Consider the following 12,908-nt stretch of genomic DNA (forward strand, 5'->3'; position numbering starts at 1 on the left):
ACCACTTGTTCTTGGTTGCTAACAATGCACCTTAATCCCGCTTTAACAACTTGCTCAGCAACACCACCACCGAGCCTATTACAGAATGACAGTAAATAATAAACCTTAGCAGTTTGTAACGATGTAAGTTTAACTGTATTAAGACACATACCAGTTATGAACCACTGTCTTTTTGTCCAATTTGTTACCACAATGGTTGAAGGTTTCCTCCCTGAAAAATAATACAAAAATTAGGATGTAAGTTTGACTGATGACGTAATGAGCTGGTAATGAGCACACGACTCACCAGTTTATAACTTCATAACCGTGTGACAAAGCTATCTTTTGTGCCTTTAAGACAAAATACTCGTAAGCTGTAGACTCGTTTAGACCCTTTTGTTTCATCCTGAAACGTTGGTTCAAGTATTTGACTATTTTCATTTGCAATTTTCAGATGGTAAAAAAGATGAAAATAACTTCAGATTATTTACCAGTTTCTAATACGAGGGCGTTAAGACCCAACAACCTGAGATAATAACACGGTGTTGAAAAATAAATTTTGTCAATTTGGAATTTAAATTTAAATTCAAATTCATGAAAATCAATAACTTACTGGTGTCAACTTCATCACCTCCCAAATGAACAAACTTGTACTTAAAAATCTTACTGAAATCTTAAACAAGAAAAAGTAATACTTTAATCAGTTAATTGTCTAGCTTCCATACAAGAGTAAGGAGAGCGGGTGCACCTGAGAGAACTCCGTCTATTAATTTAAACGTGAAATCGTTGCTGACATCGAGCGGCTCCTGACATGTCTTTGATGGCCATAATGCAGGGTAACCAACTCCCCTAATCATGATATATGTTAGGTTTTCCATCTTATTAAATCATAATAAAACCTTAATGAACATAAAAAAGGACTCGAATATTTTAATATGAGGAGTACCAGGATCGAGCATGTCCGGGAACATCGAGCTCAGCAAGCACGTTAATTCCCCTTCTTTGAGCATAACTGCAAACATAACAAAAAATAAAGAAATACATATTAGAGAAATATGCACTCCAACTTATGCAAATCAGAATATTAATCTACTTGCCTGACAATTTCGGCTGCAGCAGCCACTGTGTAGCGTTCGGGTCTGGAATAAGCACCATTCCACAGTTTTGGGAATGAAGGGATCTCTAATGGGAAAGATTGTTCATCGACAATGTGCCAGTGCAGAACATTCTGCATTTAATCCAATAAAAAAGTTCATAAATCATGTTTTCTTACTAATTGTATAAAAAAAAAATTGTACTTATTATGATTAAGATTTAAGACTTACCAGCTTTGCATAAGCCATAGAATCAATAACTTTTTTAATCATTGGTAAGGGCTGGTAGTGACGTGCCGTATCTGCAACATTGTCACTATAACCTTAATGAACTTATCTAATTGAATATTAATCAAAACAAATTTAAATTATCTAAAAGGGGAAACGAAGAAAGAAACATTTTACCAATTAGAAGCCCTCGATACGAGAAACGTGGTCGATCGGTAATGGTTATTGGTGTCTGATTAACTATAAGCTTTCTTGAGTTAAGGTTAAAATGGCACAATTGACTGAATGTCTGTCACATCATTATTATCAAAACAATCAATAAATCAAACACATTAAAACCTTCTATTAAATCTTGACAAGAAATCTTAAATAACAAAACAAGTAATCACACACCTGCAGGGCATGTAGAGCTCCAAAAACAGTAACCGCCTGCATAAATATTCATCCAATTAAATTCTTTACATAGAAGAATTAATATCAGTCACACCGACCTCAATATATGCATAATTCGGATTCCCTTTCGGATTAATATTCAACTTGTAAGACTCATCTACACCATATTGCAACTGCACATAACATATAACATAACAATATCAAACTATCAATAACCGAAACCGAACAACCGAATTCACAAACAAGAATAAATCCATACCCGATCGTTTTCGGACGAGACAACGACATGGATCCCCTGTAAAACCACAGACTGGTCAACTTTTCCAAAGTTATATTCAATAACATTATTTGATGTAACAACATCAAGCAACCTAGTGAAGCCATCTTTCAATATGCCAGATTTGTCCTGGTACTTGCTTCCATCAATCTTGAGATTAAAGTCCTTGCTTATTACAACAGTTTTGTTGCCAAACTCTACTGATTCAGGCATAGGCCATATGTTAATATTCTTTGGATAACTATAACCATTACTATTACTACTATCACCACCAGTTACCAAAGGCATACAACAACAACAACACAGAAAGATGGCGTGCCACGTCATCTTTCCGTCTCACCAGGTTCTGCACAAAGTACATTTAAACAATCTTAACATAAATGAATTGTTACAGAAAGTACAGGTTAAATATATACCAGAAACAAAATTGTTCACTAAGGGATTAAAATCATAACAACTTATATGACATATAATAATAATAATAATAATAATAATAATAATAGTGAAATGATGATAAAAAGTATAGAAGAGATGGACCTGTGACGAAAAGGTGAAGAATAATGGTGTGGATGAGTCATGAGAGAGAATTGGGGATGAAGAAGATTTATAGATCTGTAAAGTATCTCCGTCCATGTATTATTATTATTATTATTATTATTATTATTATTATTATTATTATTATTATTATTATTATATAATATAATATAATATAATATAATATTATATTATTATTATAATGTGATATGATATATTTGGAGTGTTGGATTGGTTTTTATGTAATGTAGTTATTAGATTTATGTTCCTCGTGAATAACAAGCAGTTAGTTGGTGTTGGTGGAGATCCTTTTGGCTTACTGATATCATCTATGTTTAGTTGTTGGCCTATATGTTATGAATTTTACTTTTTTATTGTTATTATTATTACAGATTATCATGATGTTATATTAACATAACAAATTAATATATATGATATCAAGAACATCATGAGATAGACAATAATATTGCATCTGGAGTTTTAAGTCATATATTAGGTGGAAAAGCAATGACATTCACATTCAACATTGAATCATATTATGTTCCATTTAAGTGATGAAATTTATTATTGTAAATTTTTATTCAATGCATTTATTATTGTAATCAGTATTTAAAATATTAATTATTTTTTTCTTCTTTTTATAACTGAGAATTTATGTCATTTGTGACTTGTGAGACTCGAATTCAAACTATTTTAACTATGGTGCTTTAAACACCTCTTGACTTATTTTTTTCTTATATTTTATTATCTCGTATATGTTGTGATTTATGAGATGCTTTATAAATAAAAATACATCATCTATATCACCTGATCCAAGAATCGGTATCTGCTGTAACCATGGAGAATATGATGTCTAAATTTCCGGTCATTCATTTAATGTATAAAAGTTTTTTTGTACTTTTCATTTACAAACGTAAAGTAACTTCAAATAAATAGTTGGTATCGTTAACCATGGATTTTTAATTTATAGAATTTAAAATAATCTTTTTGCTACCTTATTTAGTTTAAATAACCCGTATTTAATGAAATATATTTATTAATCTTAAAGTAAACAAGTTAAAAAATAGTATGGTTTTATGAAATGCATCATATAGTACGTAGTATCTTATTTTCATTATGTAAATGAACGGTTTTGATCTTATATGGAGACGCATGTCTTTACTAAACAACACAAATGGACGTCTCGTTTGTCAAAATATGCAAGATATATTCACCTAAAAGACGGAAAATGTAATTTACTTAAAAAGTAAGCAATAATGTTTAGTATTTAAAACGTTTCTTGTTTATAAATTACACTATGTAACTTTGAATGGCCTGTATAATAATAAATGGAGTAGAGGATACAATAAAGGTTTTAAATGATATAGCACTATTGAAAAATTTATAAATTATACACCACTCCCCAAAAATTTAATGTCACGTGATTTTGTCAAACAGGCTTCTTTTGTAGGATACAATAAAAGTATAAAATGATAACATTATATGGTCAACGCTAATTATATACAGAGTAAATTGCATTGATGGTTTTTGTGATTTGTTAATTTTTTTTCTTTTTTAGAATAACCATTCTTTTTTTTTTTTTGTATTTTGAGAGCTTTGTTGCTTCTCTTTGGTCAAACTATGTTGTCTTAATCGAGCTCACGCTAATTTAAGAGTTTAACTTGTACTTTCCCCTAGAAAACCATACCATTGTTTGCTAGTTGATAGTCGTTGTGTCACCACAATAGCAGAACTCTCTGATGTAACAAACAATGAGACTAAAACCCGGATAGGCTCAGGATTCGAACTGACAGCCTGAAAAGGCCTAGCTCAATTTTTTTTAAATCACCCTTTTTTTTAGTAATATAATATATCGTCTTATAAAATTTCAAATAATCTTTGTGACGACTTATTTGTATATTAACAATTTTGAGAGCTTTTGTACATCATAGGTTGTAAACCTTGCTTCATTATTTATACACCACTATCCATTATATATTTTGTTTTTACATATATGTAGGCCCAAGTATGATTTAAAACAACGAATTCAATTGGTGGGGTGGAAAAGTTGTTGGGTGTGAAAACATAGGTCTAAAGTTCAATTTTTAAATGAGCTTGGGTTTTGTATTTTTTAAATATAAATGTTCAAATAACTTTGTTTTTACACATATATGCGCTTTCAAGTGAATTTTTAAACAAAGAACAATATAAATGTTCAAATAACTTTGTGTTTTCATATATACACTCGCAGGTAAATTTTTAAACAAAGAATTTAATTGGTGTATGTTGTGTAATATTTGTTTGGTGTGAAGCCGTAGGTCTTTCAACACTTAAATTGGCCGGTTTCATACTTTATTTAATAAATATAAGTGTTCACATAGTTCTATTTAGTTTTAATCAAATTCATGTTGTTTTCCCTAAACTTAATCAATTTATATTTATCTTATTAAAAAGATAAGCCGCTCCATATGCAATCAACAAATAATTTGTCATTAACCTTTTATAAACAAAGGAAAACAAAAAAACTTACACCCAACCCCGCCACAACGCGGCGGTGAATGGGGCAGCTTGCAAATCGCCAGCGTTGAAATCCGAGTGTCTGTAAAACCCGAGCGTTACTACGGTAGGTCGACGCGAATTTGGTCGGTATCCGCTACATTCGTTACAGTACACACATCATTGGTAGAATTTGAGCGTTAAAACCCAAAAAATTAATTCGTCAAATTAATGTATAAAAATCACAAAATATTTAAAATGATTTTTATTTGATCCGCAAACCGGACGGTTCCCAAGTGTTGCCGATCCGGCATTGAGGCTGTAACTCGACACGAATTTGGTCGGTTTTGATTACTTGCATTACGGTACCGGAGCTAAAAAAACGAAAAAAAAATATATAAAAATTGAGGTGGGCCAATTTGGGGGAGAGGGGTCGGTCGATAAACTTGCGCTTTGCTAAAACCCGAGCGTTGTCGATCACTGACATTGAGATGGCGAGTCTGCGTGAATTTGGTTAATTTCCGTGAAGCTTGTTATGCTACTGGAACTAAAACAAAAAAAATGACGTTTGGTCGATTTATTTTACGTTCGTTATGGCAATCGAACTAAAAAAAATCATAGACCAATATGGTGCCGCCAAATGCCCCAATAGGACACTTGCAGCACCAAAGTTTTTAATTATATATATAGTAGTAATGGGTAAAGTATAATTGAACTTTTTTTTTTATATTTATCGTTATAAACAGAATCAGCATTGTCCAAACAACATCGGTACGTTAATGTATTCATTTTCATGATTTATTGGCATGGTGGTATAAAGTTCATTGAAAACATATTTTTATTCACAAAAGAATATTTTTTAGCACCGTGGTAAGCTAATGCACGGTGACGAATCAGACTGATACTTGCCAAAAAACATCAGTACCGATGATCGAGTTTATTGTTTTTATCGATACAAAACATGTGTGAATGTCTTCTTATGCATATCTTTTTCGGTTGCTAAACCAAGTGTCGGTATCACACCGGCACTATGATAAACCAAGTTGATATTGACCGATAACTTGCTGTGGAGTACATGAAATCCCACTAGTTATCTAGATATGCAATGTCAGTATTTAATAATTTAATCTAAACCGAATAAAAGGGCAACAAGATTTTATATAAAACATACAAGAGTTAATTTCAAAAAAATCCACTCCTATTTGTTTTAGTTTTTTTAGTTATGTACGACAAATAAGACCAGCTCACATTGTGACACATTAAATATGGAATCGGTAGAACAAACACGATAAAATAAATGTGTGCGAAAACCTTTACGTATATCCACCAGCACTATAAATAAACCAAATTGATATTGTCCGACAACTTGCTGCGAAGTACGTGAAATCCCGCTAGTTATTTAGATGCACAATGTCAGTATTTAAGGTCATCTGCTCGTAGTGCGAAGCCTTCAACTTCAGTTAGAGTTCTGACCGATCTTGTTAAGACGGGTAGCTTGTAGGAAATAAGCTTAGTACAACTAATATTATCATTTAACTATGATTATCTTAGCACTAATCTAATACATATTTAACAGTGGGTGCTTGAATGTGTATTCTGAAAGTGATTATTATTAGTAAATACAAATATATGAGAAAAGCATACCCGACGAACAAGATTAAGGCATAAATGGCGTTGAATTTCGTGAAGAAGATCTACAGGCAACGGACTGTAAAATGGACTCTTCATCAACACCTCTCGTTGCCAGCCATTTATACTAAACAAAACGCCGAACTCGATCCTACAAATCCTGAGGTAATTGGCGGTGTCTCATCCACTCCTCTGTGTCTCTTTTATTCATCCTCCATTCTTCAAGTCTCACAGTCATGGATTGCAAATATGTCTTACAATAATATGCATTATTTGAATACGTACTGAAACCTTTATAAAACTGGAGCATGTAAAAAAGGTATTCATAAGTAATGATTTAAGGGAAAGAGATACCTGCATCAAACCTCCGATACATATGAAGGAACAGAATAATATCTCACCAGTATAGATGCTAATATCCAAATTCTGTCCGTATGAACTAGGAAGAAAGTGATAGAAAAAGAAATAAGCATGACAAGATAACCAAACAAACATATACATTAGAGGTGGAGGCTCTGACCGATTTATATACAAATGGCCATACGGGTCAATTTGGGTTGTGCTTTGAAAAAAAAAGTAGCTATAAGAGTAACGGGTCAAATGGTTATCAGTCGACCATATAGTCTATTTTAATGCATGCAACCTTCTAAATGATAATGTTATTCTTAGGCATGTAAACAAACTAAACGTCCATTGAATCCTTTTATAGAACCGTTCAGCCGGAAGTTTGTCAAATCCCGGATCGATAATCAAACACGAACTAACGAACTCGTTTATATTAATTAGAAAGTATAACAAAAAAAAACTGATTACAACTCTCAAACCCTAACTCGGTTTAACTTTTGATGAACCCTAAGTTGGTTGCATCAACTTCACCCTCTATAAGTTCTAACCATAACTCGGTTTATATATACTAACCTAACTTGCTAGCCAAGACATTACCAATTATAGTTGCATAACAATTATGAAACATAAACATAACCAACTATGACCAACTTGTCAATATTTATCCCTCAAGTTTACCGAATTGTGATTTGGAGTCCGAAATTACGTCCAACAGTTTGTTTATGTTCATGACATAAACAAGTCATTTTGTTCATTTAGTTAAACGAATGAACGAACATGAGCACATGTCTTGTTCGTTCATTTATGTTCGCTTAACTGTTAGCGTTCTATCATAGATAATACCTGTCAAGCTCCACATCTTGAGAATGTGAACATTCAAAACACAATCATTTTTTAGAATACGAAGCTCATTCAACAGGATAATCTTAGGTTGTTCCATTGCCATGTTTATTAAATAATGTAAACAATTTATAATGAGTACAATGCATATAAAACGCTAGTAGTAGAATAAATCGGTAAACAATTTAATTGTTAATACAATAATAAGGAAAACATATAAATCGGTAATTAACACAATTAATACAAAATAATTATTAATTTTGGTTAAAACATAATTAAATATAATTAATACAAAATAATTATTTGATTTTAGTAAATAAGGAAAACATATAAATCTTATGAGAAATACAAAAACATTTTGTTTCGAAAAATATTAAAACATGCCATTTTAAAAAAATATGAAAACATTACTTGTACTAAAGTGAATGAAATAAATATGCTTTAGTTAAACAAAATAACAAACTTATTTTGATTTTTGCAATGTACGGGTTGGTGAAGATATTTATCTACCAAAAGACTCTTCGACTACACATGATATTCCCGTGCAATGACGTTATCCTAATTATAAAAGAATAAGATTATAAATATGTTAATGGTATAAATGTTGAGGTTTTAGCAAACAGAATATTTATTTTAATTATTAAAGGAGTCAAACAATTAATAAAAATAGTTTATAAATACAATCAAGGATTTAATTTTTTTAATTTGAAATCCAAAATTTTGACCACAAATTAAAACATAGTCAGCTTGCTAAAACCAAATACAACAAAATAATCTAATATAACTTATAACTTTACTAATAAAAGAAAATAATGAGGATGATGTGGTAATCCCACATTCATTCTTTATCTAATCTCTCTTCTCATTTATTTTACTTATCCATGGGTTATGGGCAAAACCATTTTATTAAATGGGTTATAATTTCCTTTCTAATCTTTCATCTCATTCATATCTATCTATGGGGGTCATGGGTCAAATTAATTTTGGCAATATAAACTAAACTAACTTTACTAATAAAAGAAAAGAATGAGGATGATGTGGCAATCCCACATTCATTCTTTGTGTAATCCCTCTTCTCATTCATTCTTCTTATTCATGGATTATGGACAAAACCATTTTGTTAAATAGGTTATAATTTCATTTATAATCTTTCATCTCATTCATATCTATCAATGGGGTCATGGGTCATTATAATTTTAGCAAAAAGGTTATAATTTCCTTTATAATTTTCTAATTCATCATCTTATTTATCCTATATTTTTATGGGTCATGGGTCAAAACAATTTTGACAAATGGGTTATAAGTTTCCTTCTAATTTTCTAATCTCTCATCTCATTTATTATAGTTATTCATGGGTAATGAGTCAAAACAATTTTAACAAATATTGTATATTGTTGTAAACTTTTAATGATTCGTCTCATTCTAATTTCTAAATTTGAAATTATAGACTTCTTACTATTTGTAGTATATATATTATTTTCTTCCTACCTTTAATTTTGTTCATTTCTTTTTAAAAAATGTCACACCCCGACTAGCACAATGCGGAAGCGTAAAACGGGAATGCAACAGACACCTGTGGTATCAACACATTGTTTATAAAGAAACATTACAAACTAATTTACAATATATTACATTTCATTGTTTTATCGTTGTTTTACAGTCTAGGTAGAGGTGCACAAACCGGTTTTTTAAAAAAAACCGGTTCGGTTATTAACCGGACCGGTTTTTTTTGGCCCAGAAAAAAACCGGTTCGGTTAATAACCGGACCGGTTAATAACCGGTTTTTTGCTGTCAAAACCCTAACCGGTCTAACCGGTTAGGACCGGTTTAGAAACCGGTTAGAACCGGTTAATAAACCGGTTTTTTATTAACCGGTTTTTTTTATTAACCGGTTTTTTTTTTTTTTTTTTTTAAAATTTCGCGGTTTCAAATACGAATATTTGTTTTTTATATTTTGTACTTAATGAAGACCATTATTTTTTCACTGTATAAACAAACCGGTAACTACAAGGCAAAACGGTAACTACAAGGCAAAACGGACTGACCAAAGCCATTCTTTGCTTTCGTTGTTAGGGTTCTTTGCTTGGAAGATGAGTATGAGTGTGTGTTGGTGAATGTGTTTTCAACAAACCAAAGATTAAAAACACATAACTTTCATTTATAGTTTTTACATTAAATCGTTATCGCATATTCGTAACTCAAAAATACAAACATTAAATCATTAACACTGAAGAAATCTCTGCCAATAACTGTTGTTCATGATTTAACTCAAAAATACAAACATTAAATCGTGAACTAGCAGATGCTCCTGTTGTTCCCAATCGCAGTTTGTTCATGATTTGCCTCCATGTTTGCTGTTTCTTTAACTAAATTAGAAAAATCCAAATCAACAAGTAAATAAGAGTACATATTAGGAAAAAGAATGCTTAGACACGATTACATGAACAACTTGCTGTTTCTTACTCATGATTTGCCTCCATGTTTGCTGTTTCTTTAACTAATTTTCTTCGCTACCCGATCCCGAGCTATTTCTTAGGTAATCGTCGTACGCGGCTTCTTCATCGGTCATTGGTTGAGTGTGTCCTTCATTGACCTCGTCTATGACAAACTGAAAAAAAAAAAAATTTTTTTTTACTCTTTCAGACTCTCATCACGACTTGACTCAAATTTTCGGGACGAAAATTCTTTAACATGGGAATGATGTGACAATCGTCAATTTCAGGTTAACTCCGTTAACTCAACTCCGTCAATTCAAACTTTAAGATCATTGAATCTATAACGCACACATCATTACATTTAAACTAGGGTTTAAATGACGCTTAACACTTACTACATGTGTAGTCTTTCGGGATTTGCACCGAAACGCAAACGAGTTGACGCAAACGATTGATAAATAAACGAAAAACGTCAAAACAATAATTATGTGATAATTATGTGTTAGACTTATGTGTTATGTGATAACATGATTATAAACGTTAACTCAAGACGAAAACAAGCTAGTTAGGCTAGAAAAACAACACTTGAAAGTAGAGGGACTAGAGTGTAACTTGTATATCTATAAATATAACCTTAACACTTAACCCTAACTTATTATTATAAACCTACAAGCTCCGATCGGCCCCTCCCTTGCCCCCTCTTGGCTGCCGTCCACAAGCACACACACATACAAGCCCTAATCAAGTGTTTAATCCAAGAACTAGGTGCTAGGAAGGTATAATTGATCATCCTTTACCTTCTTGTTGTTTAATTTTGATGTTTAATGGGTTAATTAAGAACCCTAGGCAGCCGATTTTTATATGTATGTATGAGTTAACATGATGGTTGTTGAATTCATGATGATTGATAACTAGTATTGATGTTGTTGCTTGATTGATTGTTGTCTTTGATTTGAGTTAAAACACAAACCCTAATCTTGTATGTATGGTGTAATTGATATGCATGGATAGTGGTTGTAGTGTCTAGCATGTTATATGATTGATTTATGGTCCATAGATAGTTAAATTGTTGAGTTTTGATGTGAACAGATTCTGGACAGAATGTGTATACGATGTTTAAGTGACTGTAACAAAGTGTAAACGTGAAAATTGGTTGAGATTGTGGGTACTGCAGTAAACTAGGTTGAGTCTAGTTTCTATAAAGTATAAGTTTGTAATTTTTGGACAAGTAAAAGTTTACTTTTATGATTTTACAAAAACGTTGTGCAAAGCTGAGCTGTTAGACCTGCTGTTAGGTTATGTTGTAAATGTTATATCTCATGAACTACGAGACCAATTGGGTTGGTTCCACTTCTGGAAGTTGACTCATTGAGTTAGGAACCAAACCCAAGTGGTCTTGCATTTATTGGATTTTTCGTTTAACGGGAATTGCAAATAACATTCTGTTGCGCATGAATCTGACTGATATGAGTTTACTGTAGTGTTTTGATCATTATGAGAAATCTATATGGAATAAAAATAAGATAAAATATGTTATGGAAACCTAAGACATGTATGTTTAAGTGGTGATTTTTGGTGAATTAATTGAGATGATATGATCGGTGAAATAGTACAATCTTTCAAGTAGAAATTCTGTCACAGTGAAACTAGTTGCTGAGTTGTGTATAAATGCATGAAATATGATATTTCTTATATAATTGTTATGTTTTGACCAAAATACCCTTGCGGGGAATAGTTGCAAATTGATTGCCATGATTTGACCAAATTGCCCTTATGGGGAATAATGGCTAGTAATTGTTATTTGTTGACCAAAATGCCCTTACGGGGATAATTGCTAGTAAAGTATGTTATTAATACATGACACAAAAGTAATTGTTCACTCACGTATCGTATCACAATTGTACTTGTTTAAGTCACACACGATTCACAAACGAAACATGAAACATGTTACGTGCATAGGTATTATGTGCCGAGTCTAGAGACTCGTTAAACGTACCGATACTTATAAAATCTCTTTGTTATTTAGAACGCTAGAGAATTTCTACGACGCGCATCACTTGGTGATCTATATCGGGATATTCTTCGCAAACTGTGAGTTTCACTTACCCCGCTCTTTGAACTGTTTTCAAACGTTTTTCACTTGGGGGAGATAACATACTCCGATAAACGCATTTTCTGAGATAAACGCATATTTAAGATTTTGTTATAAATTATATATCACTTGTAAAGGCTAAGCGGCAAACGTAACATTTGAAGTCCCACACATCGAACCGGTTAATATTTGGAATAGCGAGTCACTGTTGAGTAGTACTACTGGGTTTGACAAACCCCACCCGACGCTAAGCTCAACTTGAGGTTGAGTGGGTTTAATTTTGGCTAACACTTACCATGGTCTGGGTTGACCTGGTGACGGGCACTTGATAAACAGTCAGCTTCGGTCTCGAACCACTTAGCGATACTTGTTGTATAGATTAGCTACCTATCGATATATAATTTGACGTAACACTATCTGGTAATGCAAAACACTTAAACGCCGTAACGTGGTTACGCAACACTTAAACGCCGTAACGTGGTTACGCAACACTTAAACGCCGTAACGTGGTTACGCAACACTGAAACGCCGTAACGAGGTTACGCAAAACGCTAAACGATTTATCTTATATAACTTGTGAACTCACC

At 32.3% G+C, this 12,908-nt stretch overlaps 1 pseudogene across 1 annotated transcript; it reads right to left on the minus strand.

Moving 5' to 3' along the window:
* Positions 1 to 5: 5 nt before the first annotated feature.
* LOC143539937 (beta-hexosaminidase 3-like) lies at positions 6 to 2,298 on the minus strand (annotated as a pseudogene). Its single transcript, XR_013136514.1, has 13 exons — positions 1,954 to 2,298; positions 1,793 to 1,867; positions 1,695 to 1,730; positions 1,479 to 1,590; positions 1,305 to 1,375; positions 1,077 to 1,207; positions 926 to 991; positions 728 to 828; positions 593 to 652; positions 471 to 505; positions 287 to 385; positions 152 to 211; positions 6 to 75 (listed from the first exon to the last, which is right to left on the minus strand). The product of XR_013136514.1 is annotated as a beta-hexosaminidase 3-like (transcript).
* Between the last annotated feature and the right edge of the window lie 10,610 nt (positions 2,299 to 12,908).

Source organism: Bidens hawaiensis, unplaced genomic scaffold (genome assembly GCF_021521415.1).
Source record: "Bidens hawaiensis isolate Kalapana, Puna unplaced genomic scaffold, B.hawaiensis_p1.1 tig00012097_1, whole genome shotgun sequence".
Taxonomy (NCBI): Eukaryota; Viridiplantae; Streptophyta; class Magnoliopsida; order Asterales; family Asteraceae; genus Bidens; species Bidens hawaiensis.